Genomic DNA, 25,308 nt, shown 5'->3' on the forward strand with positions numbered 1-25,308 from the left:
GACCCCACTCCTCCCAGCCAGGTGAGGGATGGGCCAACGACAGCCCAGGCTGCCTAAATGCCCTCTTCCCACACCGCTCCCACCCTTATTTTCCTTAAAAACCAGGTGCACCCATGCCTTCCCCACATGTGGATCTCCTCACCTCAACGAGGACTTGGCTTCTCCACCCCACCCACAGGGGCACAGCCCGGGATTCCCGGGATGCTGCCTTCACCTCAGCACCGTCCACAGCAGGTTAATTAAGAGCTCCTGCCTTTCCCCCCTCCCAAAGATCCCGTCTTGGAGCGCTGCTGTGACCACTCTATTTGGGGACAGGCTGCCAAGCGCGTGGACGTCTTCATCGCCCGCTCGGCGCGTCCCGGCGCCCACCACCGGAGCCGGGAGAGGCCGGGCCCATCCCACGGCCAAGCGGGGCCCATAGAGGCCTCATTGTCCCCGCGTCTCCATGGTTTTCCTGGAGGCCCCGGCGCTGTTTAACAACGCATCCTGCCCCGCCAAGAAGGGGATTTAGCTCCTCCGAGACCTCCAGATACAAAACAAAAATGTGCAACAAGATTCTTTTTGACTATGTAGGTCAGGGCAAGGAAAACAAGCTGTCGGGAACAATCCCCCGGGCTGGCGGGGGGGACGGATTAGCTGGGACCTAAGAGGGCTTTTCCAGCCCGGGTCCCGCTCGGCTTTGTCCGGCGGGGCCTTTGTGTTAAACTACAAACCCGAGCTGAACATCATTGGCGGGAGGTTTTTCCAAGGGGCACCTTCGAGAGAGACAACCTTAAATATGATTTCACAGGCGCTTTTCAGGCCGAGCGCTGGGGCCAAAACGCTTCCGCGGGGTTTGGCGGCTGCTGGGAGGAGTTGCATGGTTGTAGAGGCTCAAAGGGAACCCCCACAACGCACCAAAGGCCTCTTGCTGGTGGCCCCTGGAGGCTGAACGTGCCTCGGGCAAATCCCAAACAAAGCCCAATGAGTTCTTGCCATGGAAAGTGCGCGGCCGGAGCGTCCAGGTAGCTGTTGGTGGAGAGGGGGGAGAAGGAGCCAGGAGGAAAGGGATGAAGAAAGAAAGGATATAAAAAGGTGAGGATTAGGAAAGAGTTTGGAGAAGATGAGATTAAAACGTTGGGAATTGTTCTGGCAGAGGCTCAGGAGCAGTGCAGGAGCTCAGAGGGACACGAAGCTGCTCCAGGGCTGGAGCCCCTCTGCTCTGGAGGCAGCCTGGGAGAGCTGGGAATGTTCCCCTGGAGAAGGGAAGGAGCCAGGGAGAGCTGGGAGCCCCTTGCAGGGCCTAAAGGGGCTCCAGGAGAGCTGCAGAGGGACTGGGGCCAAGGCATGGAGGGCCAGGAGGCAGGGAATGGCTTCCCACTGCCAGAGAAACTCCAGTGACCTGGAACCATCGGCAGCGGCTCTACACAAGCCCAGGTGTTGCCCAGGTGGCCAAGAAGGCCAAGGGCACCTGGGCTGTGCCAGCACTGGGGTGGCAGCAGGACCAGGGCACACCTCAAATCCTGGGGCAGTTTTGGGCCTCTTCCAGTAAGAGAGACCCTGAGGGGCTGGAGCTGTCCAGGGAAGGGAATGGACCTGGGAAGGGGCTGGAGAATTCCTGAGGGAGCTGGAAAGGGGCTCAGGCTGGAGCAAAGGAGGCTCAGGGGGGACCTTGTGGCTCTGCACAAGTCCCTGACAGGAGGGGGCAGCCGGGGGGGTCGGGCTCTGCTCCCAGGGAACAGGGACAGGAGGAGAGGGAACGGCCTCACGCTGGGCCAGGGGAGGCTCAGGGTGGATATTGGGAATATTCCTTCCTGGAAAGGGCTGTCCAGCCTGATAGAGTGGCCATCCCTGGAGGGATTTCGGAGCCCTGTGGATGTGGCACTGGGGACACGGGGCAGTGGTGGCCCCAGCAGAGCTGAATGAAGGCTGGACTCCATCTCTGAGCGCTTTCCCAGCCTCACTGATTCCATGACTCCCAACGCTCCCACCTCAGCCCGGACCTTCCCGGAGTTCTCCCAGAGCCAGGCTCCCCCCGGGTGCCTCCCGACAGTGACAGATGGGCTGTGTATTTTCCAACTGTTTGCCCACATCCATCTTTTTTGGCTCGGCAGGTCCGAGGACGGCCGGGGCCGGCACCTTTGGCCCCGGCTGCCGGCGCTCCCAGCCCGGCCGTGGGTCGCGCTCCGGAGGGGAGAGGTCCTGCAGGAGGAAGCCCGAAGGCTCAGGGAGAGCTGCCTCCAGACGATTTATCTGTCACATAAATGTGGTTTTATTGGTTTTACTGCTTCAACTTTTCACCTCTGCTTCTAAATCTGAACGGGCCGAGGGGGAAAGGAAAGAAAGGGAAAGGAAAAAGCCGGCGGCGCGGGGCTGCCGCGGGTCTGCCGGGGGAGTTTCCAAATCAAATATGCAAATACCATTAATTCTTTAAACTGGAGTCTCCCTTTCAAGGCCATAAATCAAACTCGACAGCACATCCACTGTGGGGTGGGGGGGAAAGGAAAAGGAGAGGAGGGAAAGGGAAAGGAGAGGAGGGAAAGGGAAAAAAGAGGAGGGAAAAATAAAGAGGAGCTTTCACCACGATGATGTGGGAGTGGGGTAAGATCAGGAAGCTGCAGACAGGCTCAGGGCTGGGGACCTGCAGCTTCCTGGAGTTCCAGGAACACCTTGAGCAGGAGCAGGGAGAGGTGCAGGTGGAGCTTTATAAAAATGGGGCAGTGGAGGATAATTAAAATAAAATGCTGAAAGAAAGGTGCTAAAGAGAAATTAAAATCCTATATATACACATATAGGCGCTTGTATTCAAAGTGAAATGCAGAATTCAAGAGAAGGAAAGGCTGGAATGAAAGAATTAAACCGGGAGCCGGTTCCCAGCCCTGCCCCAGGCTCCCCTAGGAAGAACTTTCCCCCCATTTCATGGAATCGTTTAAACTGGAAAAGACCTTTCACATCATCAAGTCCAACCACCAGCTCTACCTCAAAACCACTTCCTTTCCACCCCCCTTTGCAATGTCACCACCTCAAACTCTTCAAAAACGTCCTTTTTATCCAAGCAGACAAATTTTTATGCCCCTCGCCTCAAGCACAGGGAGAGGATGGCTGGAAGGTCCCTGCAGGAGGACACCAGGCCACCGTTTGACTCCGCGTCCCCCTCCGGATGCGAAGGAGAGCGGGGACAGTTTGTTCTGCCTGACGACAGAATCTGGATCAAATCCTCCCAGCCAAGCCAGGAGAACTGGAATGTGAATCCAAACTGATTCCAAACACAGCCTGCGAGCCCTGCCAGAGCTCCTGGAACCAGATCAAAGCCACCACGGCCTTTGCACGCTCGCGCCCGTGTCACAGCCATGGAATCGTGGGATGGTTTGGGTGGGAAGGGGCCTTAAAGCCCACCCAGATCCAACCCCCACGGGCAGGGACACCTCCCACTATCCCAGGCTGCTCCAAGCCCCAGTGTCCAGCCTGGCCTTGGACACTGCCAGGGATCCAGGGGCTGTGAGTGCCCCGTGTGACCCAGCATCCCCCAACAGGGAACTGCACCAAAAGCTCCCGACCTGCAGGAAATTCCCATGGGAATGCACCAGTTTTGCCAGGAAAAGGGAAGGGATTCGGTTGCATAAGAGACGACCCCTCATCGTGGTTTTCCAGCCCTTTAGGGGTGGCTACCAGGAGGAGGAGGAGGAGGTGGAGGAAGATCTCTCTTCTCAAGGAGCAAAGGCTCCAAGGTGGCACAGGAAAGGTTCGATCTCCACACAAGAAAGAAATTCCTTGGAGTGAGACCCATCTTCCACTGGGAGAACTTCCCTGTGGATATGGTGGAGACCCCATTGCCGGAGGCTTTTGGGATGCACGACAGGGTTCCTTCCAGGCGTTCCTTCCCCACACCAGGCTGGACCAGATGAGCCCTCAAGGTCCCTTCTAACCAGGGTGGTTCTGTGATTCCATCCCAGAAAAATCCACCCCTTCCCTCTGACCCACCATCAAATTTCCTCCCAGGGACAGGGCGGAGCACCAAGATGGGTTTGGTGTGCCTGGATGAATTTGGATTCCACCAAGATGGATTGGAGAGGACTTTCCTCTGCCGGTACCATCCCAGCAGACGAGATGGCGCTAGGATTGGTGGGGAACATTCCATAGAGAACTAAACCTTTCCTTCAACAAAAGCCTAAATTAGGGAATTCTTGTGTCCCTGAGGATGCTCAGCACCATTTCAGTCCTCGTTTCTCCAAGCACACCCAGCTGGGCCGAGGTCTCCTCGCGGTGGGATTCTGGGGACACTCAGATCCCCACGGGAGGGACGCCGATGCCACGTGGTTATGGCCAAGTGCTTGTGATGAGTTTTATGTCCCCGGGACATGAAAAAGCGGGAATTCAGTCAGTTTGGTGCTTTCCCAGCTGGAAGCAGCACTCATGCCCTAAACCCTGCTGAGGCCATGTCCACGTCCCTGAGTGCCCGCTCTGGTTTTCCGGGGAAAAAGGAGGGAATGGTTTCAGAACCAAGGTGAAAACAGCTCTCAAAGCTCCATTATCCCTCCTTATCCTCACAACCGCCGTCTGATGTTCCTCCTCGCAGTGTTCCTGCTACCTGGAATGAACAACCTTTGACCCAACACCTTCCACAAACCGGCCCTGCTTTGATTTGTACCAGATCACACCTCCAACTCCGAAACCTTGGAAGAAACTTCCTTCAAGCAGCTCCTTGCCCTGTCTGAACACTGCAGCTCCTCAGCAGAGGTGACAACGAGAGGCTGCACTTGTGTCCCACCACTGTCCACCTGGAGGACAGGACAAGATGCTCCAGTGGGACACAAAACAGTGGTCGGGCCCGGTCCTGCTGGGGACTTCTGTAAAAGACACAAAACTATGGAAAACCGGTGGCAATTCCCAGTTTGTCCACGTCCAGAACCCATCCCACTGCTGGTGGAGCAGCCCCTTCCACCCGCCAGCAGGGAATTGTTATGGATGACAAAAACCCAAGGAGCTTCCAGCAGCAGCAGCCACGGACAAGCGCAGCCCAAATAATTTATTTTGGGCAGGTTTCAATTGCGCCTCGTGGGAAAGGAATACTGAAAGAGAAAGAAACATTCCGACCCCTGGGAAGACGTGGGGTTCGGACAATAGCGTTCCCAAAGAGAAAAGGCACCAGGAATTGGAACATGATGTTTGTTGTTGAATTGTGAAAGGCACGGAGGGGGAAATCGTGGCCTAAGTGAAAACAGGAGCGGAGATGTCACTGGTTTCACCAGAAAAGAGGATTTGCTCCGGGAATTGGGGGTCCTTGGGGTGAGGGGTTGGAGAGCACCCGCAGGGAACTGGTGATGGACAAGGAACGGGATCCACACACGGAGCACAGAAATCTTAATTTAGGTACTCCCCAGACCTGGATTTCTGGGAATTATCACAGATCCAAGAGTCCTGCTTGGACCTCTCCGTGAGACACAACCACCCCAAGTGACACCTCCAGGTCTCCTGGGATGTCCCACCCAGGGGTGTCCTCCTGGAGACAGGAAAAACAATTCCAAGCTCCTCACCTCACATTTAACTGGGTTGATCTTGCAAGTTAAAAGCAGCGATTTAATTTGGTTTTTTCTCTTTTTATCTGCAAAAGTCAAACAGTTCCTGGGGGAAAAAAAAGAATCCAGGAGAGGAATCTGGAAGGATTTATGGCAGTGAGGATCGTTTGTAATGGAGAGAGGTTTGAGACCAACAAAACCCAAATCTGTCCAGCCTGGATTATTTTCAGCTTCACATTATTGCCTGTTTATAGGTTCTTGTATTCCTGATAGCCCAGATTTCCAGGGAAAGGGCTCCACAAAGCTTTTTGCACAGAGAGATCTCCCGGCTTTCCAGCTGCAAACATTCATTGTTTATTAGGAGGAAAACCTCTGGCTTTCCACCTCTGGCTTTCCACCTCTGGCTTTCCACCTGCTTTGAAGCCACGCTGGAATTACATGGGGTTGACTTTTCTCGTCTTCCCGGAGGAATTTCTTCCAAGGGCCTCGTTAAAACCTCAGAAAATTTGTGTTTCTGGGCACCAGGAGCGGCCGAGGGAGCCTGGAGCAAAGGAGGCACAGCCCCCTGACAGGAGGGGGCAGCCAGGGGGAATTCGGGATCTTATCCCAAGGAACAGGGACGGGAGGAGACGGAACGGCCTCCAGTTGTGCAAGGTTGGATACTGGGAAAATTCCTTCCTGCAAAGGGCTGGCCAGAGGGGACGCTGATGATCAGCACCACCACGTGTGGGGTGACAGCTCTGGAAAGTCCCCCCAAGCCGCACTCCCGGCCTGGCTTTAGTCACCCGCTGGATCTTTGCCCGCAGGGAAAGCTCCGCTAAATTCTAGGGAAATCCCGAGTTTCTCTCACCACGGCACTTGGAAAATAAAAAAAATACACGGCCTGAAAATGATTTGGTGCAAAACCCCTGGGATTCCAACGTTTCGGGATGGCATCAGCCGTTCCCAGCGATAACACCCCGACAGGGGGATTTTATGAATCGCCACGGGAACAAAAGGAAGCGGAGCTGCTGGATTTAGTGGCCAATTTGCGCTCCTAAAAATAATCCCTTGGACTCATCCCATTCTCCAGGCAGGTTCACAAGTTTGCAGGGAAGGCTGGGCCCGGAGACGGGCGGATTTCCACCCTCCGGACCCTCCGACGACGCACGGGGACAATACTGGGCGGGAGCCAGGAGGAATGAAAGAGCCTCGGAAGAGCGTTCCGCAGGGAATTCCGCTATTGAATAACACTTGGCTTTTCCATTGAACCGCCACAAAGAGGGATTCATTCCCAAGGCAAAGATGTCTCCTGTAGCAGCATCCCCCGGATCGGGTTCTGGTGGAGCTGCACCCAGCGAGGACGGAGCTGGATAAATCCTCTGGCATCAGCATCCAACGCCAGAGGGGAGAAATTCGGGATGTGATGCTTGGAAAGCGCTCAGCGTGTAGGGAATTGTCCTTGGAGGCGTTTTTGAAGGTGTTTTGGGGAGGAGAAGGTGGATTTTGGAAAAGCTCCGTGGTTGGGAGATGATGGCTCCATGCTCAGGGTACCCCATCATACAGAATTCCTTTTCCGGTGCTGCATTCCAGGTGTCCACGGCCTCCTGGGTTTCCCTGCCTGACTCACACATCCAAACCAGTGGTTCCAAAGAAAACATTAGGAAATAACGTGGAAAATCCCAATATTTCAGGAGCAGACAATCCTTTAGTCAGGGAAGAGCAACCACGAGCACAAAGCACAAAACCCCCGAACACAGGAAAGGGCTTCAGAGGGGAGAAATCAGGAACTGTCCAAATAAACCTAAGGGAAACCACCTCCAGCATCATCCCAGCTGGGAAAAAATCATCCCCAAAAAGGGAAAAGAACCAATCACTCCAATGCCACTTTTCCAGGAGGAAGCATTCCCAAGTCACGGACGGAGCAGCTTTGGGGCCGGGAGGGGTCAGTGCCGCCCGTCAGCAGCAGAGCCAGGCACTGCAGGGAGCAGGTGACACCGAACACGCTCCGGGACAGACGGAGCCCAGAGGGTGCCACCAGCACCGGGCTGGGACACCCAGACCCCGCAGTCAGGGGCATTTCCCCTCTGAGGAGTCCCACCAGCAGCGGGGAGCAGGGACAGCTGAGCCAAGAAATCCTGAGGGCTCCTCCTTTGCACGGTGACAAAACCCCGTGAGATTTGTGAGACGTGAACCGACCCTCTCTGGACATCCCAAAAACCACCGGCATCACCTCCCCGAGCCCCACGGGGCCGAGCACTCCACGCTTCGCTTTCCTGCTGCTGCTCAGCTGATGCCAAACCCTCTGCAAAGTTGCATTTTTCTTGTGTTTACACGTTAAAAAGAGGCTAAAAAAAAAAAAAGGATAAAAAAAGGAGGTGACCTCTTGCTCACCCCGGGCGGGCTGTGAGGAGCCGCCGCTGCCTTCACCTCCGGCTGAACTTCCAGATTATCTCAGCCAAGATTCACCTTGCACTGAACTTGTACCCGGAGCACGGCACAGTCACGGAGCCCTGATTAAACATTGCAGCACCACGGGGCCATAAATTTATACATTTAATGAGGATTAGCGGCGCTTCCTCCCACCCTCCTCGGGCTGGGGAGTGATGGGAGCACTGGGAAGCGATGGCAACGCTGGGAAGCGCTCCCCAGCGCGGGTTAGACGTGGAAAAGCTGGGAATACGAGGGAGATGAAGCAGCTCCTGTGCTGTTCCCTGCCACGAGCTGTGTACGGAACCCGGGGCAAATCCCACAGGAGCAACCACGGAACGACCCGTGGAGGGCTTGCGCCACTTTCCGCCCAAAAACACCAGGAAAAGGCAAAAATGCTGTGGGACACGGCGCTCCGCAAGCCCGTGGGTGCCTTCGCCCAGCAGGAAACCGTCCGCAGGCCGTGGCCTCCTAAACTCTGGCTGCCCTCTTCCCACCGAGCGCCGCATCCCAGTGCCGTCCTCCCGTCTCTTTTCCAGGACGGACGCGTGACGGGAGGCAGTGGCGGCCTCCTCCTCCTCCTCCTCCTCCTCCTTCTCCTCCTCCTCCTGCTCCTCCTGTCCCAGCTGCCACGGAGGGAACGGGAGAGCTCCGCGCTCGCCGACGCCGGCCGGGGTCACTCGGCCGCGCCAGGGGAGAACGTCTGGGCGGCGAAATGGATCCGCTCAAGTTCAAGTGCTTGGAATGCCTCCCTCTTTTTTTTTTTTTTTTTCTGAAGAAACTAAACTAATACATCCCTGCTTTTCCTGATAACTTCCTCCTTTCCCTCGGAGGTTTTGTTTAGCAGATCCATTGTTCTCGGCCAGCCTTGCCCTGGGGTCCAATTTGAGAGCGTTCTCATTTTTCCCCCTATGTAAGCGATGCTTATTTCTTTAAGCTCCACTGTAAACACAAAGCGCACGGCAGAGCCCTGGCCCGGCTTTGCAGGAGGCAGCCTCGGCTCTGGAACTGCTCCTCCGTGGGGTTTTTTTATTGGAAACAAAAGGATTGGGTCTCCTTGCTCCAAGGAGTCAAACACCTGCGGGATGCCGGAACCCGCGGGTGGTCCGGCGGCTCCGTGACCCTTTTCTGCTTCCAGAAATGTGGCTTTGCTAATTAAATACTTCTTGATTGTTCATTAGGGGCAAGGGCTGAGGCAGCAGGACCCTCTGGAGGTGGCCTGAAGGGCCTTGGAGTGCTCGGGGTGAAGGAGAAGCCACCAGAGTGTCCCCTGGGAGGGGTGGCACAGGGGAACAAATAGAAACTAAAATATAAAATAAATCCTTGGAAGAGGGGAGAGCGCCTTGGATGGTTCCAGGGACATGCCAGGAGATGGGATTTGGAAAGGGTGGGTGATGAGGCCACCACTGCCCCATGTCCCCAGTGCCACATCCACAAGGCTCCGAAATCCCTCCAGGGATGGGGACTCCACCACTGCCAGGCCTGGACAGCCCTTTCCAGGAAGGAATTTCCCCAATATCCACCCTGAGCCTCCCCTGGCCCAGCCTGAGGCCGTTCCCTCTCCTCCTGTCCCTGTTCCCTGCCAGCAGAGCCCGACCCCCCTGGCTGCCCCCTCCTGTCAGGGACTTGTGCAGAGCCACAAGGTCCCCCCGGAGCCTCCTTTGCTCCAGCCTGAGCCCCTTTCCAGCTCCCTCAGGAATTCTCCAGCCCCTTCCCAGCTCCTGGAAGAGGTTTCCTAAAGAAGTGCCCCATCCCTGGGAGTGTCCCAGACCAGGCTGGATGGGGCTTGGAGCACACTGGGATAGGGAAGGTGAGGAAGGGGGTGGAACCAGGTCCTTTAAGGTCCCTTCCCACCCGACCCATTCCACGATTCCACGGTAAAAGAGGAGGATTTCACGTTCCCACTCACGCCAGGTCTGCCTGGGAGCATGGCCAGCCCCTCTCCCCCTCCACAATCCTCCTCCTCCGGAGAAAATCCCGAGTTTATTTGAACCTGTTCCCTTTTTGGTGGATCCAAACCGTTTCAGGAATTTGGAATTTGCAAGGAACGAAAGCGTGGAGTTATAAACTCCAGTGGAGAACATGCCGCACTTTTGGCAACCTAGAAAAAACTCCTGGATCACCCAAGCCTGGCTCCTAATTCATTAAAAGCCCCAAATCCTACAGGACACATATTCCTGGGATTAAAATGATGCTGAGCAGCAGCTGAGGCAGGATTTGATGCCGGGGCTGCACCCGCCAGACGGCCCCGGGCACGGGGAGCCCCGGCAGGATTTATGGGTGTTTGTTGCAGATAAAAGCAGCCCAAGAACCTCTGGAAAACAAAAGCCAAGGCTTTTTCCTTGGAGTGTCACAGTAACCCCTGGACGGCCCCGCGCTCATTGTCACAGCCCTGGAAAGGTACAAACAAAGGGAACTTTGGGTGCCAAGAGCTGGAGCAGGAGGGAGAGGAGTGGCCCAGCGGCCGCCAAATTCCCTTTGCGGCGACTCCCGGGGCAGCAATCCCGGGAAGGAACGGTTCAGGATGAGCACCAGGAGTTCTCGCCCCATTCCAAAGCGATTCCCGGGGGGAAAAGGTGATGAGGGAGGAGGGTGGAGTCCCCCGGGATTGGGGAATTCGACACCAGGGCGGTGATGGGGGAAGTATAAAAAGTCCCTTTTGGGGTTAAAAATGCCCTTTAAGAACATTTTTGAGGCTGGAAATCTGAGGGTTTGGGATGGGAGTGGTTCCCAAAGGATGCGATGGATCCCAAAAAAGTTCTGCTTTAAGGATAAGGTCCACAGGTGTTCCCTAAATCTGATGCTTCTCCTGCTCCAAAGATCAGCAGCATCTCCAAGAAAGGTGTTTTCCAGAATTCTGGGCAATGAAGACAATTTCGAAATGGAAGAAAACTGCTCTGGGGAGGTTGGAGTAAATATGGATGGGAGGAAAAGGGAGAAAAAATTAAAATCAAGGAAAGAAAGAAAGAAAGAAAGAAAGAAAGAAAGAAAGAAAGAAAGAAAGAAAGAAAGAAAGAAAGAAAGAAAGAAAGAAAGAAAGAAAGAAAGAAAGAAAGAAAGAAAGAAAGAAAGAAAGAAAGAAAGAAAGAAAGAAAGAAAGAAAGAAAGAAAGAAAGAAAGAAAGAAAGAAAGAAAGAAAGAAAGAAAGAAAGAAAGAAAGAAAGAAAGAAAGAAAGAAAGAAAGAAGAAAGGAAAAGGGAAGGAAAAATGAAGAAGAAAGACAAGAAGGAAAAGGAGGAAGGAAAAAAAGAAGGGAAAATGAAAACAAAAAATGAAAAACCAGAAAAAGAAAAAAGCAACAAGGAAATGAAAGAAAAATGAAGCAAAAGAAAGACAACAAAGGAAAAGGGAAGGAGGGAAAAAGAAAAGGGAAAACAGGGAAAATAAATTAAAGATTAGGAAAAGAAAAAAAAGGAAAATGAGAAGACAGGAAATAAAAATAATAGCAATGAAAAAATCGAAAGAGATTTAATGTAGATGGAATTCCAGAGGAGGAGGATTTGCCAAAGCAGACCCAAACTCATCCATGGAACCCTCATCTGCCACCTGGATTTGGGAACGAGAGTCAGGGATCTGTCACTGGGATTTGGGAACCAGAATCAGGGATCTGTCACCTGGATTTAGGTGCTGGAGTCAAGGACCTGTCACTGGGATTTGGACACCAAGTCAGGGATCTGTCACTGGGATATGGGCACCAGAGTCTGGGATCTGGCACCGGGATTCCCTGGAATCAGGGATCTGGCACTGGGATTTGGATACCAGAATCAGGGATCTGGCAGTGGGATTCCCTGCAATCAGGGATCTGGCAGTGGGATTCCCTGGAATCGGGGATCTGCCACCAGGACTTGGGCACTGAGCTCCCGGTTCCAGGTCTGGTGGAGCCACCGACTCCCACCTCTCTCGGGATGGCCACCGATGGATAAAATGCTCCAAACCCAGCAAAGCGCCTCCAGAATTTGTCCAGCTCGTGTGACCTCAGTGAACTCAGCCTAAACTAAGCCCAGCTCAGCTTTAAGCCCAGCCTAAGAAGCCTCGCTAAGCCAAACCCCCTTTTCAGGGCATTTTCCACCCAAACCGAGGCCTGTGTGTTTCCATCATGGTTATGTTGCCTCATTCCCCCCTTCCCAGCACGTTTTCCTGGCAGGAAGGAGCAGCAGCTGGGCCAAGCCGTCTGCTGGCCCTTCCCTGAGCTCCAACGGCGGCGTTGGAGACAAATAAATTTGTCTTTATTTACCCCAAATGTGTTTATTTTCTCCTTCCCTTCTAATTTGGTTAATGTTTGATAGGAACATAAAGCAGAAGCCCCGATCGATGCCAGAGGCTTCCAACCCAAGGGTTCCTTGGAAACTTCCTTGGGGTTGTTGGAACGTTTCGGAGGGGTTATGAACTCCTTAAACAAACAGCTGAGGTCATTGTTAGTCACAAAAAAAAAAAAAAAAAAAGAAAAAAAAAAAGAAAGGGAATTATTTCAGGAAATAAAAAAAAAAAAAAAAGCAGGATTAAAGCTGCAGCCAGAAGCTGCTCCCAGAGAAAGGAGCGGGGACGGCGAAATCCGGGGCAAAACCGGCACGGAACCACGAGCCTGGCACTGCTTTTCCAGCTGCCGTTCCAAGCCCCTCTCTCCACGTTTTTAAGATGTCAAATCCTCATCAAATCCTTCTCCCGGGACTCAAGGTCAGAGATCCCAACCCCGGTTCCAAGGGTCATTGTCCAGGGAAGAGGAACTTTGGGTGGCGATTTTGGTGGCCTTCCAAGCTCCTGCTGTGATGCCACAGGTCATGGGAATGGGAATGGGAATGGGAATGGGAATGGAAATGGGAATGGGAATGGGAATGGGAGGGAAGGGAAGGGAAGGGAAGGGAAGGGAAGGGAAGGGAAGGGAAGGGAAGGGAAGGGAAGGGAAGGGAAGGGAAGGGAAGGGAAGGGAAGGGAAGGGAAGGGAAGGGAAGGGAAGGGAAGGGAAGGGAAGGGAAGGGAAGGGAAGGGAAGGGAAGGGAAGGGAAGGGAAGGGAAGGGAAGGGAAGGGAAGGGAAGGGAAGGGAAGGGAAGGGAAGGGAAGGGAAGGATCCATCAAAGCCAGCGGATACCAGAGTGATTCTATCCAAATTCATGGATACAACACCTGGACATCCATAAATTCAGGCACGGGGAAGGAATGGGATCTGAGCACGTTGGAAAAGCAAATTATCCCACAAATTCCAGGCAGAAGGAAGAGCCTGCCTGGCTGCCTCTGCCCCAGCCCTGATCCACGTGGGACAGAATTCCATCCATGCCAGAGGCAATGGCTCCACTGGTTCCATTTCCAGTGCCAGGGGTACCAGGATTCCCACTGGGCAGGATTGCTCCCACCCCGGGGTGAGCCTGGGAGCTCCGGAGATCCCAGAGCTCCGCTGTGATCCCGGGAAGGATGGGATCTGCTTCCCACCTCCAGCAGATCCAGCTGGGGCATCCCAAATATCCAACCCAGGAGAAGACGGATGCACGGAAAACTCCATGGAATGGAGACATTCCTGTTTTATGCTGCTGCTCATCCCTCCTTGTTGCTAACGAGGCTCTCCCCCGGCCTCATTTCTCATTCCTGCTTTCTCCCACTTTTCTTCTGCCTTTGTGCCTCCCCTCTCTGTGTCTGATCCTCTTTTTTCCTTAAAAAAATCCCTGTTTTCTGCATGGCCCCAAAACCCCCTGAGCCTGCCCAGACAGAAACATGAATAAAATACAGAGGGAATTCAAAAAGAGAGGGAAAATTAAAAATAAATAAAAGCCAAGCAAGCTCCTGGCAGGTGCCGAGCTCTCCTTGTGCTCCAAGAGGAATTTTTCATGACATCCCATCACTTATTTAGGCTGTGGCTCCGTGACCTCCCGCATTTCCCTGCTTTCCAACAAGGGATTGGCAGCTCCTCTGCCCATCCAAATCCCAACCCAGCCCTGGGATGGACAAAAAAGCCTCCAGGAAAGCCAGGAAATAAAAAATATTTAAGGAATTGATTGGACGACTGATCAATGGGAATCATATGGGGAATCTATGCCCCAGTTCAGGAGAAACAGGAAGGAAAAAGGAAAATCCTCGTGGATGGGGAGGATGCAGAAGGAAGGTCAGTGAAGTGGGAATCCAAGGGGTTTTATTCCTCTGCTTGGTCTGATGGCAAAAGCAGGAGGGAAACGATGGGATGGGCAAGAGGGAAAAGCAAAGCTGCTTTGGAATCACAGGAACACGGAATTGTTTGGGTTGGAAGAGATCCTTAAGAGCATCGAGTCCAGCCATGCCCAGCACTGCCCAGGCCAGCGCTGCCCCGTGTCCCCAGTGCCACATCCACAGGGATGAGGATCCCACCACTTCCATGGGCAGTTCCAGTGCCTGACCCCCCTTTCCGGGGAGAAATCTTCCCTCATTCCAACCTAAACCTCCCCTGGCACAACCTGAGGCTGTTTCTCCTTGTTCTGTCCTTGTTCCCTGGGAGCAGAGCCTGATTCCCACCTGGATTCGCCTCCGTGGCATCCCAGAGAACCTCTGAGAGCCAGGGATAGAGCTGCCCTGGGTGAGCCAAGCCCTGAAATGCTCTGGGAAATAAAGAGGAGCAAATAAAGCCCAGATCTGATTTCAGAGATGCTGAAAATCAGCAGCTTCATTAAGAACTAAATTAATTAGAGCCCATGGGAATTAAGGGTTAAGTAATTTCCAGAGTCATCCTGGGGCTCCTAAAAGCCGCCAAGTGCTGAGATAAGGAAGTGTTCACTGAACATGGAATTAAACAATTGTGGTTTTATCTCAATTTATATCTTGTGATCGATCCCTGATCCAGGGATGGGCCACCCTTATCCCCTCTGAACCTCATCCCATCTCTGGAACTCCCTTCCCACTGGATTCTAGGGAGCAACGAAGCGTGAGCCCCTCTCCAGGCATAACGCTGGACTTCCCCTCTTCTCCAATTTCCATGGAACTGGGAGTAATTTAAGAACCCTCCACCCTTGGTGGGATTGCAGTGAACTCCAGGAGTGCTGGGAGGAGCCGAGACAGAAAAGCAGGGGCAAAACTCCCAGGCCACGTGAGTCTGGCTCTCCATTTCCTTTGGAAAGGATTAGGCTGGATATAGGATTAAACTGGATGGATTATATTGTGTTAGATGTAAAAATTATACAGAACTTTATATGGTTGTGGGTAATATTAGATAATGCTGTTTGTGGGGTTTATGATGTTATAAATTTATTATACATTATACGTTATATTACATGGAATCAGGGAATCAGGGAATCGGTTGGAAAGACACTAAAGCTCATCCCATTCCACCCCATCCATGGGCAGGGACACCTCCCACTATCCCAGGTGGATCCAAGCCCCAGTATCCAGCCTGGCCTTGGGCACTGCCAGGGATCCAGGGGCAGCCCCAGCTGCTCTGGCAATTCCAGCCCAGCCCCTCCCCACCCTCCCAGCCAGCAATTCCTTCCCAACATCCCAGCCCAAGCTCCCCTTTCCCACTGGGAAGCCATTCCCTGCCTCCTGGCCCTCCAGCCCTTGGCCCCAGTCCCTCTGCAGCTCTCCTGGAGCCCCTTTAGGCCCTGCAAGGGGCTCCCAGCTCTCCCTGGCTCCTTCCCTTCTCCAGGGGAACATTCCCAGCTCTCCCAGCCTGCCTCCAGAGCAGAGGGGCTCCAGCCCTGCAGCAGCTCCGGGGCCTCCTCTGGGCTCTCTCCAGCAGCTCCACGTCCTTCTGCTGTTGGCCCCAGGGCTGGGGCAGCTCTGCAGGTGGGCTCTCACCTGAGGGGGCCCAGGGACAGAATTCCCACCTTTCCTGCTGCCCACGCTGGGATCAGCCCAGGGCTGGGGGAGTCTGGGCTGGGCCATTCCAGCCTCATCCACAACATCCCAAATCCTCCTCCCAGGGCTGCTCTCCATCCTTTCCTTCCCACATGGATCCCTGCAGGTTTATGGAAACAGAGTCCAGCTCATTCAGGGAACTGAGAAGGCGCTGCTCCCCCTGGACTTGTTGCCACAGCTGCAGCGTCAGCCACTGAGACAGATTTATTGCAACAATTAGCAGTAATTAAGATCTAGGATCAGAAACGGCACAAATCCCATTTTTCACATATTCTTTTAGGAACAGCTTCCTTGAAATCAGCAGGAAAAAGAGGCAAAATCCCTAATTCGTCTCAAAGAAGTCCCTGAACTCTGGGAACCTGAGCAAGGCCGGCGCTGTGGGCAAGGACGAGGACCTGAGCCACCCTTTGAGGTTCAGGAAGTCGAAGGGAAGGAATCTCCCCTGCTCCCTGCCAGGCTCCCGGTGGAGCCGGGAAGAGGGGCCGGCTCCCGTCTCTCGTTTCTTCCCCCCCAAGGCCTCAGTTGGGAGTTTACAATTGAATTTTCTGCCGTCGGACCGCGGAGCCCTTTGTGTACAGAACGTCTGATGGAAACGGCCTTTTTCAAATTAACCTGGAATTCGGGCAGAAAACCTCCATGTGTTTCTGGTTCATTAGGGAAGGACATTTGGAAAGGGAAGAGCGCTCGGGGAGGGCGATGGGGTTTGGCTGGCAGGGCCACGGGACGGTCGGGAAACAGGGATCTCCTGCCACAAACGGCTGCTCAGCATCACAATTCCTCCGGGAACAACTTTGTCCTTCCCGGAGTTCAGAACCTCCGCCCGTGACCCAGGGCTGCTCCTGCATCCATCCCTCCCTCATCCCCCTCGCTCCCGGCTGCCCATCCCGAGTCCTCGTGGTCCCAAAGTTGGGTTTGATGGTCTTGGAGGGCTTTTCCAACCTAATGATTCCATGGTTTCGGAATGGAATGTGGATCTGGCAGATAAGCCGCCCTCCTGCCTTCCCAGCTCCTTCCTTTTTGGGTTAATTCCTCAGGAAAATGGGGCTCTCCTGGGTATTTTTAATTTGGTTTGATACCTAAAAGGGTCAGTCTTTTCCCTAAAATCCAAACAGGCAAGGAGAGACCTCAGAGGTGGGGAAGGGGGAAGGGGGAAAGGGGAAAGGGGAAAGGGGAAAGGAAGGGAAGGGGAAAAGGGAAAGGGGAAAGGGGAAAGGGGAAAGGGGAAAAGGGGAAGGGGGAAGGGGGAAGGGGGAAGGGGGAAGGGGGAAGGGGGAAGGGGGAAGGGGGAAGGGGGAAGGGGGAAGGGGGAAGGGGGAAGGGGGAAGGGGGAAGGGAAGGGAAGGGAAGGGAAGGGAAGGGAAGGGAAGGGAAGGGAAGGGAAGGGAAGGGAAGGGAAGGGAAGGGAAGGGAAGGGAAGGGCTGATGAGACCAGGCTCCCTACAGATGTCACCCCCAGGACAGCGACGTTTCCCACTTCAGATATTTTAAAATACCAGAAAAACACTGAAAAAATATTGAAAAAAAGGTGAAAATATATTGGGGAAAAAAGCTTAAAATACTATAATATATTGAAAAGCATTGAAAGAACATTGAAAAAAATTGGAGAACATTTTGAAAAGGATGCTCAGCAAATCCGCTGTGCATCTTCAACAGCCCAACCCTTCTCCAATCCAGCTCCCTCTGCCTCTTGGAAACCGCTTCCCTCCCTACTGTTTTTTGGGATCCACACTTATTATTCTTCCTCTCCTCTCCTTTGTTATCACTCTGCTCTCTCCCTCCAGGCTTTTCCTCAGCCCTGTTGCTTAATTTTTCTAATCCCTGCCCCTCGGAGGGAGGAAGCCGTCCTGTTTTCCTTATTAATCAGAAATCTCTGGCGCTGACCACAAGAAAAGGCTCCAGGAGCACGGAACGTTTCGGTTCAGTGCATTCCATCACAACAGAGCTACCAGCACGCAGAGCCCACGGAGTCCAGCAATATTCCCTGGAATTACCTTCCAAGAGCACGGCCCAGCAAAGGGGCTTGGGGTTTTTAGGAGCCACCGAAATTCCTTAAAACTGCCGGGTTGGCATGGGGCTGGGGCTGAAGTTTGGAAGCTGGGGGGGGATATGGTGTTCCCAGCTGGATTTTGGATACCTGCCACCGGAATGGGGTGGGGAAGGAAGTCCATGAGCAGTGGCACCAGCCCACCGTGTCTGCTGGAAAGCTCCTACCAGAACGGGATTATCCCATTCTCCTGAGACCCCACCTGGAATTCCGTGTCCAGGTCTGGTGTCCCCAACACAGGAAGGATGTGGAGCTGCTGGAGAGAGCCCAGAGGAGGGCCAGGAGGAGTGGAGCATCTTCCCTCTGGAGGCAGCTGGGAGAGCTGGGAATGTTCCCCTGGAGAAGGGAAGGAGCCAGGGAGAGCTGGGAGCCCCTTGCAGGGCCTAAAGGGGCTCCAGGAGAGCTGCAGAGGGACTGGGGCCAAGGCATGGAGGGCCAGGAGGCAGGGAATGGCTTCCCAGTGGGAAAGGGGAGCTTGGGCTGGGATGTTGGGAAGGAATTGCTGGCTGGGAGGGTGGGGAGGGGCTGGGCTGGAATTGCCAGAGCAGCTGGGGCTGTTCCTGGATCCCTGGCAGTGCCCAAGGCCAGGCTGGACACTGGGGCTTGGATCCAGCTGGGATGGTGGGAAGTATTAATTACGAGGCTTCTATGATCCCAGAGGGGTTTTCCCATCCTAAGCCCCCCAAGTACAACCATCGTCCCTCCATCCCCTCATCCAGGAGCGCAGCTACATTCCATCTTTTTTTCCCCAGTTGATTCTGTACCTTCCCAACACTGGAAAAGAACAAACTGGTGTAACTGGGCTCTCCATTGTTAAGGAATAAAATAATGGCAAGGGGAAATTCCTGATGGAAGAGGGATGGGGATGGAAATGGAGATGATGGGGATGGAGATGGGAAGAAGGGAAATATTTCCCTACCGACCCTGCATTGGGATTGAGACAGCACAGCCCCAAACCAGCCAAAATCAGGGTTTATATTTACCTATATCTGTTTATTTACATCTAAATACCCATCAGCCTCCATATCTGTCCCTACCAAAATCCCTCCCAAATTTAAGCGCTTGATAAAGCGGGGGAGGTGAAAAATCAGCATCCGTGTGAAGATGGAGCACTGAGGCACAAAGATGTTCCTGGATAACTGATCCACCCATTCCCAAGGTGTGGGGCCTGAATCCATCCAGAATCTTCCTAAAATTAAAAAATGATCCCGTTCAACCTTATCACCTCCTCGGGAGCACCGTTCCCATGGCCTGCAGAGAGACCCCAAAAAATTAAAGCTGTTTTCCCCACAGAATGCTCAGAGATGACCACGATTTTTCAAAGTTCGGATCCAAATCCTGCAAAATTTTGGGTTCTTGACAAGGACAGGAACAACAAACCCCATCCCAGGGGTGCTTTGCTGCAGCTCCATTCAACAATTCCCTCCTCACCTTCTCCCTCAGCTGCTTTCCTCCTGCTCAGCTTTCCCAGCCATTCCCCAACTCTCCATTCCTCAGCCTTCCCAGCCATTCCCAAATTCTCCATTCCTCAGCCTTCCCAGCCATTCCCACCTCATCCCAATGCTGTTTATGAAAACCCATCTTGATTTAAGGACCCTTTGGCCCAGCAGCTTTTGCTGGGATTTCAGAGCCGGTGTTTTCCTCCCTACGGACGTCTCCGATTTTCCTCCAAGTTTATTCCTTGATCCCCTAACGCTGACAGGATGTTCCCGAGATATCTCCAGACCCAGAGCCATTAACCCAGCGCCGAACTTGCGTCCCAAAATCAGCATCATCTCGTGCCTGGCTGGCTGCAGGATTTCTGCACTCATTCATGGTGTTGTTTTACCCAGTAATTAATAATTAATAATTAATTGAGCCTGCTCCTCCTCAGGATGAGTCCCCAAGGTCGATAAGGTTCCAAGAGCTTCCCTGATGGAAGTGCCACCATCTGACACCAGGACGTCGCTCAACCCACGGGCTGAGCCTGGGCTGCTGTCACCACGTAACAGCTCCATGGAATTATTCTACTTCAACCAGGAGGCCAAGGAGAAATTAAAAAATTAAGATAGAACCAGGTCAAGGAAAAATTAAAAAACTAAACCAGAACCAGCTCCAGGCTGGTGGAGCTTCTATCGACACCAGGGAGCTGCAAACCTCAGGATTCAGCTTCATCGTGGAGCAGAGACGCAGCCGGGAGGTCTCTCAGCCTTCCCCGCGCATCACTGGGTGCTCCCGTATCCCCCCTCCACTCTCCCCGCTCCAAAGCCTCTGGAATACAAATGACTTTCGCAGCAGAGATGGAAACTCGATCATTAAACTGAGATAACTGAGCCGAGCCCCCGCCGGGGCCGCGGCTGGCGGAGCCCAAAGCCAAGATCAATGTTGTGAGGAGGCAGCGCTGTCATTTAATCGATATCCGTGTGCAGCCCATTATCCCGGCGCTCCCGCACGGAGCCCTGCCCGGCACAGCCCTGGCTGCTCCCGGGAATCCTCCAGCCCATCCCCTCTGCTCAGCCCCTCGAGCCGGGTGACGCTTGAGGTGAGCACTGAAGGGTGGAAGTGTTTCATTTAGGGCACTTCCCGGGACAATCGGAGCGATGGGAGATCTCCCAGATAAGTTTCACTCCCCACCATCCTTCTGGGAGAGCTTTTTCCCCCCCTTTTTTTGCCATCCGCCAGGACAAAGGGGCCTTTATGGTGTTTTTTAGCCAGTCTGTTTATTTAGTGCATATTGCAGCCGGGCTGCTGTTGGAATATCATCCATTTCCCTCCCCGGAGAGATATTCCAAGGAGCAGCGAGGAACCGACTTTAAACAAAAAGGCCATCTAAATATACAAACCAAGGAGAACAATGGCAGCATTAATTATATCCCAGGCAGGAGGGGATCCAGCGGGAATTCAGAGGCAGGGAAGCTCTTTCTGCCCGATTTATTCCCTTCTCCGGCCGCTCGGAGAGCGGAGCCGTGGCTGGCGGCGGAGAGGGAACAGGAGGATGGAGGGATGGGGGAGAGAGAAGGACCCGACCAGCTGGGACCCAGACAGGCCAAAAGCAGCAGGAGAAGCGAAGCCACGGGATTTGGGACTTGGAAAAGAGGATCAGGAGCTGGGTCTTGCATGGCTGGGACAAGGAATCAACAGCAAAGGCAGGGACGTGTCCCACAGCTCCAGGGAAAAGGGGATTGGTTTTAGAACTTCCAGAAGAACCTGAAATCCTCCCTAGGGGGAATAATATGGAATCATGGAATGGTTCGGGTTGGAAGGGACCTTAAAGCCCATCCAGTGCCACCCCTGCCAGGGGCAGGGACACCTCCCACTGTCCCAGGTGGATCCAAGCCCCAGTGTCCAGCCTGGCCTTGGGCACTGCCAGGGATCCAGGGGCAGCCCCAGCTGCTCTGGATAACCAATAGTGCTCCTTTCCAACCATAAGGATTCTGGGATTATCTCCCCAGGGAACACGTTCCGGTTGGTCAAAACCTGTGGGAATGTTTGTGTGGGAATGAAGGATTTGGGGGATATAATGGAAAACCCGGAAGTCTGAGTTCAGGATATTAAATCCGACATTCAAATGGAAAAAAGGGACTTAGTGGGAAAAATCAGGAGAGTCTGCTGAGAAAGAGCAGAAATAAGGAAAAAAGGGAATAATGGAGTAATGGAACGGTTTGGGTTGGAAGGGACCTTAAAGATGACCCAGGGCCACCCCATCAGTGGGCAGGGACACCTTCCACTGTCCCAGGTGGATCCAAGCCCCAGTGTCCAGCCTGGCCTTGGGCACTGCCAGGGATCCAGGCGCAGCCCCAGCTGCTCTGGGCACCCATCCCACTGTTTGATCACCCTCACAGCCTCTCCAAGGAGGAACAGGGAATTCCTGTGGGAATGAAAACCAATTAACGCCGACATCCGGCTGTGGTAGAGCTCTGGAGACGTGCAGGGGATGCCACCACTCCTGGCATTTTTGAAGACCAGGGTGGCCAAGGGTTGTCACCAATGGCTTGTGATGGCACAAATGGACGAACATCTTCCGTCAGAGGGACTTCCCTGCACCCCTCGTATCCCTGTTGTGGATGGGTTGGTTACTCAGCCATTCCCAGAGCTTTAAATTCCAAGAAGTGCCTCTCTCCCAGCACGTGGAAGAGGAGTTCATCCAGCACAAAGCAAGCTCAAGGTACCGAACCCATAAAACCTTACAAAGCCCCCCAAAAACCTTATAAAGCCCCCCAAAATAGACCAGGCTCCATTTTTTCTTTTTTTAAAAGAAATCTTGCTAAAACAACTGAAAAATCCTCTTTCCACGGGAAACACCCTACTTGATGCAGGACAAAACGGGACTGTTGAAGGAAATCCCAAGGATTTGGCCCTAACAGCAAGCAGAGACAGAAACATAAAATTATGGAATTATTAAGGTTGGAAAGGATTTTTAAGACCACTGAGTTGCCCAGCACTGCCAATCCCACCATGAAACCACATTCCCAAGTGCCACATCCACAGGGATTTTAAATCCCTCCAGGAATGGGGACTCCACCCCTGCCCTGGGCTGGAGAACCTTTCCCATGGAGAAATTTCCCCTAAAATCAAAACCTACCATGGCAGCAATAAATTTGCACCTCGTATAAAGTCCCGGAGACTTTGGGTCCCATCTCCTGCTGAGGAAGCCCCACAAGGTGGACCTGAGTCTCAATCCAGGAGTTTTTATGGCCAGGTGGCCTCAGGGAACCCGCATGGAGCATCCCAGGAGATCACCGGGATCTCAGCACTCACCTGCTCCACCAACAATCCCACCCACAGCTCTCCAAATGACAGAGAAAATCCTGATTTCAAAATCGATTCCCAGGAAAACTCCACCCTAAACCTCTCCAACGGCACAGGTGAAGATTGGAAATAGGTGTTTTCCGTGGATTTTTAAGGATAAACCCCAAAATCCCGTGTTCCTTGGCAGTTTATCATCAGAGTCCTCAACTGGAGTTGATGGGACTTGGAGCAAATCACTTCAGGCCTCCTTTAGTTTTCTGGAATATCTAACAATATATAAAAAGTGGGAATTTTGCAGCAGAAAACTTTAGGAACTTTCTTTTCTATAAATAAATCTTTTAACTCTCCTCAAGTCTGTAAATGGATTTTTTTTTAAGGATTATCAAACTTTGCTTTAGGGCACAAATTACTCTTCCAGAGATAGTTTTTCCCTGGAAATTTCCTTGGTTTTTCCCCGGAAGTTTTCTTGCACCTCAGAGCAGTATCAGGCTGCCAGGACTGCCCCAATGTTGGGACAACCCAATATGGCCATGGAGCAAATTCCAGCTCAGTTTTCCAGCTCCTTCCCCCTCACGGATACAAATCGATGACGGTTGATGCTGCCCTTTGGTTTCATGGAATCCTGGAACGGTTTGGGTGGAAAGGGACCTTAAATCCCATCCAGTTCCATGGGCAGGGACACCTTCCCCTATCCCAGGTGGCTCCAAGCCCCAATGTCCAACCTGGCCTTGGGCACTGCCCGGGATTTGGGGTCAGATGGCAAAAGCACATCCAGCACTGGTGACTCCCTTCAGGTGACACCTGTGAGGTGACAGCCCCAAGGTGACATCCCCGAGGTGACACCCCCGAGGTGACATCCCCAAGGTGACTCCTCTGAGGTGACACCCCCAAGGTGACCCCCAAGGTGACCCCCCCGAGGTGACCCCCCCGAGGTGACCCCCGAGGTGACCCCGAGGTGACCCCCGAGGTGACACCCCGAGGTGACCCCCAAGGTGACCCCCAAGGTGACCCCGAGATGACCCGGAGGTGACACCCTGAGGTGACCCCAAGGTGACCCCGAGGTGACACCCCCAAGGTGACCCCCAAGGTGACCCCCCCAAGGTGACGCCCCGAGGTGACACCCCGAGGTGACCCCCCCAGGTGACCCCCGAGGTGACATCCCCAAGGTGACACCCCCGAGGTGACCCCGAGGTGACCCCCGAGGTGACACCCCTGAGGTGACCCCGAGGTGACCCCCGAGGTGACCCCGAGGTGACACCCTGAGGTGACCCCCCAAGGTGACCCCCCAAGGTGACCCCCCCGAGGTGACCCCCGAGGTGACCCCCGAGGTGACATCCCCAAGGTGACCCCCCGGAGGTGACCCCCAAGGTGACCCCCAGCCTCTCTGGCACGGGGTGTCCCGCTCAGGCCGGGTTCGGCTGCAGCTCCCGGAGCATTCCCAGCCAAGCGGCGCCAGCAGCACCCAGGACTTTGTCGAAGGGACAAGGGCAGTGGAATGAGGGCTGGAGGTCGTTTTTGGGAACACCGTTGGGAACTGCAAACACGAAACCCTCCCCTTGGAGGGTCTCACCTCTGTATTCCTGATTTTATTCTCATTTTTACTCCCCTAAATATCCCTTTTTCCCTTTTTTTTTTGAGCAAGAAGAACTTGGCCGTGCTGCTCTGCTCTTCCTGAGCCATCACCAGATTTATCCCAGCCCCATTCCCACTTTTCTGCCTCTTTTCACCTCCACATGACCTCACCTGCTTCATTTTTTGGGATTTTTTCCCCCTCCCTTTTGTCTGGGAGGCCAAAATTTCTGTCAGCAAATCTTCAGGGCCAGGCAGAGTTCAGGGTCATGACTCCCATTTCTTAGCAGGGTGCCCAGAACTAAACCCCGACCCCAACCACGAACCTACAGCAGCTTTAAAACCCCAAAGAGCTAAACCTCAGCCTAGCAAAACCTGGTTTATCAGCAGCTGCAAGGCCGAGTTGTGCGATCCACAGAGCCTGGAGCACCTCACCCATCGGGATTTATAGGGAAAAATTCAGGGATTTATAGGGGAAAAATACAGGGATTTATAGGGGAAAATACAGGGATTTATTGGGAAAAATTCTGGGATTTATTGGGAAAAATTCTGGGATTTAGAGGGAAAAATTCAGGGATTTATAGGGAAAAATTCAGGGATTTAGAGGAAAAAATTTAGGGATTTAGAGGGAAAAATCCAGGGATTTATAGGGAAAATTCAGAGATGGGGTTTGTGCACTGCCCCAGGTACCCTTAGCAAAAAGATGCCAAACATCTCCTGCTTGGTTCAGAGGATCATGGAATGGTTTGGGACGGGAGGGAACTTCAGGATCCTCCCATTTTTCCCTTCTTTCCTGTTTTCCCCTTCTTTTCCCCTGCTCTTTCTGAGTTTTTGGGTTTTTTTTCTATTCTTTTTTCATTTTTCCTTTTCTCCTTTATATCTTGATTTTCCTTCCCCCCCTCGCTTTTCTGTCCCTTTTTTCTTTCCTTCATTTTTCCTTTTCCCTCCTTTCTCTCTTCCCCCATTTTCCCTTTTTCCTATTTCCCCCCTTTTTGTCTTCTTGTTTTCTCCTTTTTTCTTCCCCCTTTTTTCATTTTTTTCCTTCCCCCTCCTTTTTCACTGCCCCCCTTTTCTTTTCCCCTCCCCTTTTCCTTTTCCCCCATTTTTTATCCCTTTTCGCCTTTATTTTCCCTTTTCATTCCCCCCTTTTTCATTTCCTCCCTATTTTCCTTTTCTTTCCCCTCCCCTTTTCCCTTTTTTCCCCATTTTCTCTTTTCTCTTCCCGTTTTTCCTTTTTTCCCCCCTTTTCTTCC

General features: G+C 53.1%; 1 protein-coding gene across 2 annotated transcripts in view; it reads right to left on the minus strand.

Moving 5' to 3' along the window:
• Positions 1-25,308, minus strand: part of EXOC6B (exocyst complex component 6B) — a 267,635-nt gene that overhangs the window by 11,092 nt on the left and 231,235 nt on the right. The gene's annotated exons all lie outside the window — the stretch shown is intronic.

The sequence above is a fragment of the Aphelocoma coerulescens genome, chromosome 4 (assembly GCF_041296385.1).
Source record: "Aphelocoma coerulescens isolate FSJ_1873_10779 chromosome 4, UR_Acoe_1.0, whole genome shotgun sequence".
In the NCBI taxonomy this organism is placed as follows: Eukaryota; Metazoa; Chordata; class Aves; order Passeriformes; family Corvidae; genus Aphelocoma; species Aphelocoma coerulescens.